A 6,870-nucleotide genomic window follows, 5' to 3' on the forward strand; every position below is an offset into this window, starting at 1 on the left:
GCGCAAAAACATCTAGCAACACATGTCAAGTGGAACAGTATAGACGACAATAAGGGTATCGTTCACTTTATGGCAAAACCCCTACTTCAGAAGTTGCAATGTCATGTATTATACTTTCCGTCTCACAGTAGATGTTACATTGTCATTTCCAATTATAGCGCCATTTTACATTTTTGTTTATTTGTAATGTATTCATCGATGCACAAAACGTGGTATAAAAGTCATAGCACCTTGCCATATTAGAATAATGGTTGTGTACATATCAGAAGGGCATACCATCTTTAAATTGGCTTTTTATATGACTGGCCTTGTGCTATTCTCCACTTTTAAATGATTCACATCGTATTCTCTCACATACTGTTACACGTAGGCTATGCAGATATTGCTTAAAAATAAATATTATTCGCAAGACAGCTGTCGTCTGGTAGTACCCCAATATATTATTCTGTTAGCTCAACTGGTATTCAGCTGTGGTTAGCCAGCTGTCAGCTCATACATATATGTAACACCTGTGTGACTTTGTGTTGCCATGAGGGCACAGGTATATTTTTTAATGTTTTACTCTCTTTTCATTATGAGCTAAAAATATCTTTGGCATACACTGGAATTTATATACGTATTGCAATAACTTATGTAAATGTAGTTGTATTGTTTATTTCCAATTCAAAGTCCATCACGATGCTTCAAGACCAAATGTGTTCTTTATCGTACAGCATGATATCAAAACCTGCACACAGGGGGTATGTCAGAAAGAATTTATGTATAATCGTTATTTTAGTCTTGCAACTACAACAGTGTAACATTTTTGTTATCTTTGTAACCTTGTAGACCTGAAGATGGCAGCTTTGTCCTGCCGAAACTAGTAATTCAGTTACCTATGTGCGATCAAGGCCCTAAAAATTTCATACCTGAAACTTTTTTAAAAATATTCAATATCAGTGTGTTTTCCATGTGCGGTGTCCTGTTACTTGACGGTTTCTTTCCTATGAAGCCAATCCCAGGATACAATATATTGCTCATACAAGGACTGCATAGAAATTCGAGGGAGGACGAGTCACTCTCACTATTCTCCATGTTCAAGCGTATTACTTCATGTTGATTTAACACCCAAGACATCGCTTTTGTGAGACGACAGGAAGTTATCAGCAGGAGGAGGCATAGATGGGAGCATGTATGTTGTTAATGCATGTGGGATCTTGATGATGGCTCTCCATCTAATAGTATTTTTCTGGAGTTGAGAACAAGCAGGCAATTTGGTCATTTAATAGGAAATCTTGCAGTAGATATTTGGGGCTTGAAAGATATATGCAGCTTTTATGGAAAGGAACATCTCGAAGCATCTACTGGCGACAGGATACTAGGCACAAGAATTTCTCGCACCGGTGTGCAGACAATGCGTCGAGTCAAAGAGCCAAAAAAACTACCTACCTGGACTTACCTGTTAGGCGCCTTTTGCCACAACAGGGACAGGGAAGTCGAGATAAATCTTGGTCACCCAGCCATTGCGTTATGACAGTGTTGTAAACATCCTTTGTGAACACGGATGGCAGCAATAAAAATTCGAGAGTTCCCATGTTCGCTTTGCACAGGATGCTATCTTGGGAGTTGTCAGGTGATGTTGTCCCTCGGCCTGCAGAGGTTTTTGTGAAGCCTCAGACCTTCAAAACAATTTTAGAAGGAATGCAAAATTTATGGCGGCTCTGAAATGATCTATATTGGTAAACATAAGTACTTCTCTTAGTTTAGCCGGGGCCCCTGGTCGGACACACGGTAACGTCTGGCCAGTCCGGATAACTATCTCCATGATAAATGTGTTGTTCACTTTAGAGCTATACAGGAACTTAAAATAACATGCTGCCCAAAGTGGCTGTGGGAAAGATGGGGAGCACAACATCTCCTTTCTCTGCCGGGGAATTTGCGACTCAGGGATTGGCCGCTTCTCCTGAAGAGTGAAGAATATTGTTAACTTTGATTATGATTGGGCGACGAGTAGAGCAGATGAGTTCGAGGGGACACAGAGCTTGTGGAGTTTTGTTCGGGGCAGTTGCAGGAATGATTTTGTGGAGTTTACCGAGGTTAAATGGAAAGGGAGAGAGGAAAAACTTGGTCTTCCAATTCAGACCAGTCTGGAGTGGGTTTCTGATTCAGACTCCAGTTTGGGGAAGATTCTGGTCTTGACTTTTGTTATGAGTATGTTACACTTGGGACACTTGATCCTGAGCGTGACTTTGCACTAGCGCTGGTCTGGACTGGGGAGTCTGTGGTGAGGACTTGGCTGCACAGACGGTTTAGACCTCAGTCATCTTGGACAACTAGCTGTGCCGAGGGAAATCTTATCTGTGACAGGTCTGCCACCTTCACGTCTGATCTCCTTGTGTGGACTGCATTGTAAGTGAGTCAAGTTGGTCCACGGTATGACCGGCGAATGGGAGTCCCACATGCTGGAATTTGCAGAGATTTCAGGACTCCATTGGAGAGTAATTGCGATCTATCTTACAGATCGCCAGCCGTGACTTTGCATATTTCTTACCTGCGATAGGGAATTACAGGCGCCACACATCACTGCTCTGCAGACACGTGAACCATGACTGTCATCTGCGAAAATGCAGCACATCGAGAAAAAGAGTATTGTATTGCTGCTCCAGTTTGTTAGGGCAAACAACAGCACAATCTCGCCAATTGTTCTCAGCTGCACCAACGAAGATAACTAGCGTGTAGAATAAATCGATCAAAGTCCTCTCAGTGTCAGATATTTCCGATTGCTTTATCCATATTTTGAGCCAGAGTAAACAGTTCAATCAGACAAATGTTAGTCTTTGCCAACTAGCCACACCCCAGGGGAGTGTTAATTGTTTGTAGCATATTTGTGTTGCCATCGGATCATGTTTTATTTTTGTCACTTCGCTTAAAATGTATGTTATTGTCCTATTCTGTAATCATTAACTTGTGCCATAACTTTTATAAAAGACCGAAGCTGTGTTGATGTATTAATCACCCATCAACAACTGATTCTGATAAATGTGATAATTTCTAAGGCATGCTGTCAACAACAGACAGTCAAAGGGCATAAAAATGAATTTAGCGGATGCATGGGGCAGTCAAGTGGAAGATTTACTAATTAAAGTAATTGCTGCCAGGGCGGTGATTATAATTAAACTTTCAACGCTGTAGAAATAACACCACTGGTCAGAATGACGTCAAATTACAGCGGAATATGATCGGAGGATGGGGAAAATGTATGGAAGAAGAAAAAATAGTGTAAAAATTGATAAATAGATGGCGCTGCATATCTCAGAGTACGTAAATGAAAACACCTGTCATGCGCACGAGCCATTGAAGTTGGCATAAATAAGCTGGGTACACGGCTTTTGGCTCAAATGGCTCTGAGCACTATGGGACTTAACAACTGAGGTCATCAGTCCCCTAGACTTAGAATTACTTAAACCGAACTAACCTAAGGACAGCACACACATCCATGCCCGAGGCAGGATTCGAACCTGCAACCGTGGCAGCTACGCGGTTCCGGGCTGACGCGCCTAGAACCGCTCGGCCACAACGGTCGCCTTACACGGCTTTTCCTCCTTTCGCGTCTGCGACGTTCACCATTACTGTCTCAATCCAGGATCGCGCTCTGGTTGTAAAGTTGCATTACAAGAATGATGACTGTACACACGTCGCTCTGCAGAAGTTCCGCAGACGAAAAAAGGCACTGTTCCGATGACTGCTGTCGGTCTGGAGAAAATAATTCGGAAATTCGAAAAGACGGGTACTTTTGGTGTGCAACCTGGTAGAGGGAGGAAACGAATTGATTCGACGACCGTGGAAGCAGTGGCCACAGCAATGCAGGAGGAGACGAGTGGTGGTGTGCAAACGTGTAGTGCTTCTAGAATGGCTCAGACATTGTACATATCCGTGAGCACGATGCGTAAAATCCTACAAAACATCCTTCTTTGCTACCCATTCAAAATTACTCATATGCACGAGAGCTGCTTCCTGGTGACCTGTCAGCAAGAGAGTCCTTTGGTTTAGAATTTCTTGCTCGCATGGAAGTGGACAATGATTGGCCGTGGAAGATTTTCTGGACAGCAAAGCCCATTTCCATCTGACAGGATATGTCAATACACAGAATTGTCGAAAATGGGCAACGGAAAATCCACACGCAAATTAACCAGTACCACTTCATCCTGAAATGTCACTGTGTGGTGCGGGTTTACGGCATCATTTGTCATAGGGCCATATTTTTTCGAACAGACAGATGCTTCCAGTCCTCTTACCTGTATTGTCACTGGTAAGCGCTATGAGTGTCTTTTGCGCAACCGCGTCATTCCAGCTCTCCAACACCGTGGATGTGTGGATGGGATCATTTTTATGGAAGATGGCGCACCTCTACACATTGCATATCTCGTTAAGCACGTACTGAAGCGCTATTTCGGAAATGCTAGAATTATCCGCCGACATTGCCCTACAGCCTGATTGTCCCGATCACGTGATCTGAATCCGTGTGACTTCTGCCTGTGGGGCTATCTGAAAGATGTTGTGTTCAGTGCTCCGATGGCACTGAAGGCACGCATTCCGCAACACATTCTGAACGTGACCCCGACAAAAACTTCGGTCAGTTGTGGAACATGCTGGTTCTCGATTTAAACTCGTTGCAGAAAACGCTGGACAGCATACTGAACATGTTTTGCATCAGACACGCAGAAATTAATAATCCGGATTGATTTTGACTGATGCTTTTTATGAGGTTTTTGGCCTCAGGACAATTAAAAACCGATGTGATTCATGCTTTTTATGCTGTTTTTGGCCTCGAGACAATTAAAAACCGACGTGTGTGTTGCTTTTTATGCGGTTCTTGGCCTCAGGACAATTAAAAACTGATTTTTCCCATCAGATGTGATATAACCTTGCCATGGTGGGTGGGCTTACATAACTAACAGTGTCACACCTGTAGACACATGCACACTGAGTGGTACAGTTTGTTTAATGTCATGCGTACACATTAACCATTGTTGTATGATTCAATTGTCATTTGTAGTCGACCACTATTAAATTATGATGCTTACAGTGCCATCTACTGCTACATTTGGTAACTATTTTTCTTCTGCCATACGTTTTCCCCATTCTCCGATAATATTCCGTTGCAATTTCACGTTATTCTGACCAGTGGTGTTATTTCTACAGTGGTTTGAAAGTTTAAGTTTAATTATAATCACCCTGTAAATTAAAATTTACATCTATTTTGTTTCTTTATGTTGTTAAATTTTGGCATAATGTACTTGTTTTGCTATTGAATAATTTTGTAATTTCACATGAGAAATATATAAATTTTCAGAGGCAGACCATATGGACCGACGACTTGTCATTCTTTGTCCTCTTAGCACTCACTCTATGGGAGGAACTTACAAAAATGTAGAAGATGTTTGTTTGGGTGTACACAAGACATGAGAAAGTTAATGTTTTGTGGCTTAAATGATAACAATGAAGGCTTTTACATTTATAAGATAAGTATTAAATATATTTCGTTAATTCATTACAAGAATGGTAACAATCTCTCATATTACAATATTTTCAGAAGGTATGAACATTATACATGATTCGTTAATATTTCCATCAGTTTACATTTAAACAAAATACCACATTTGCAAAATTTGAAAGACATATATATTCACTTTTCATTCGTAAGATGTAATTTAGTAACAATGGTTTTTGAATGTGCACAACTGCAGCTCCATGGTCAAACTCTTGCCATCAGCCATTATCGACACTGCGAATGATTCCATTAGTATCGTCAGTGACCACCATACTGAACGCTGCTTCCTGCCATCGATGCAGTACATTTACTGGTATCTCAAGATCTTAGATCGCGGCTGATTACTTTCCCTGAAAAGAAAGGTTGAGGTGGTTCATAAAACATGGAGAATTTGGGTATAATTGTTCTCACAGCTGGCAGCTAATTATTGGGATAATCAGTCTCTGTAAATGAGTATGAGTAGTTAGGAAATTTGTGGTAAGGTTTTATGGGACCAAACTACTTAGGTCATCGGTCCCTAAGCCATCACACTACTTAATCTAACTTACGCTATGGACAACACACGCATCCATGCCCGAGGGAGGACTCGAACCTCAGTCGGCGGGAGCCGCACGGACCGTGACAAGGCGCCCCAGACCGCGCGGCTACCCCGCGTGGCTGAGTAGTTAGATACCATTATTTGAAACTGGTGGATTGTTTCTCACATCGTTCACTTGGAAGCCATACATCATTGCTTCCAGTCGTTTCATCAAAGAAACATTGTCAAATTACTGAGTAAACTGTCATTTGGATCAACAATACCCTGGGTATAACACTCTGCTGTTTGTGTGATTACCAATGATTCGAATTTCAAATGATTGTGGACTTTAGCTGACCTTACCCTTGTGTTAGATACCATTATTTGAAACTGGTGGATTGTTTCACACATCGTTCACTTGGAAGCCATACATCATTGCTTCCAGTCGTTTCATCAAAGAAACATTGTCAAATTACTGAGTAAACTGTCATTTGGATCAACAATACCCTGGGTACAACACTCTGCTGTTTGTGTGATTACCAATGATTCGAATTTCAAATGATTGTGGACTTTAGCTGACCTTACCCTTGTGTTTTATACACGTTTTGACTATGTACTGGACATTATTTCTTTATAATACTATAATGTAATGCTAGCATTTTCGTACCTAGTTACAGTATGTGCGTTCCATTGTATAACATATTATCGGTGAACTTTTCACATTATTTTTGCATAAAATATCAAGCATTCAACAAAATCCACCGTTTCTTCGCCAGGGAAGTAATGGACTGCCACAGAGAAGACACACATCCACAGATGTTCT

The 6,870-nt window shown here is 41.4% G+C and overlaps 1 long non-coding RNA gene across 1 annotated transcript in view; it reads left to right on the forward strand.

The window, feature by feature from the left end:
- The window catches only part of LOC126161426 (uncharacterized), an 86,392-nt gene extending 80,965 nt beyond the window's left edge, over positions 1-5,427 (forward strand). The window contains exon 3 of the long non-coding RNA XR_007534910.1: positions 5,333-5,427. This is a non-coding gene — a long non-coding RNA (uncharacterized LOC126161426). The remainder of the gene's footprint in view (positions 1-5,332) is intronic.
- Positions 5,428-6,870: the final 1,443 nt, after the last annotated feature.

Source organism: Schistocerca cancellata, chromosome 2, assembly GCF_023864275.1.
Source record: "Schistocerca cancellata isolate TAMUIC-IGC-003103 chromosome 2, iqSchCanc2.1, whole genome shotgun sequence".
Classification (NCBI taxonomy): domain Eukaryota; kingdom Metazoa; phylum Arthropoda; class Insecta; order Orthoptera; family Acrididae; genus Schistocerca; species Schistocerca cancellata.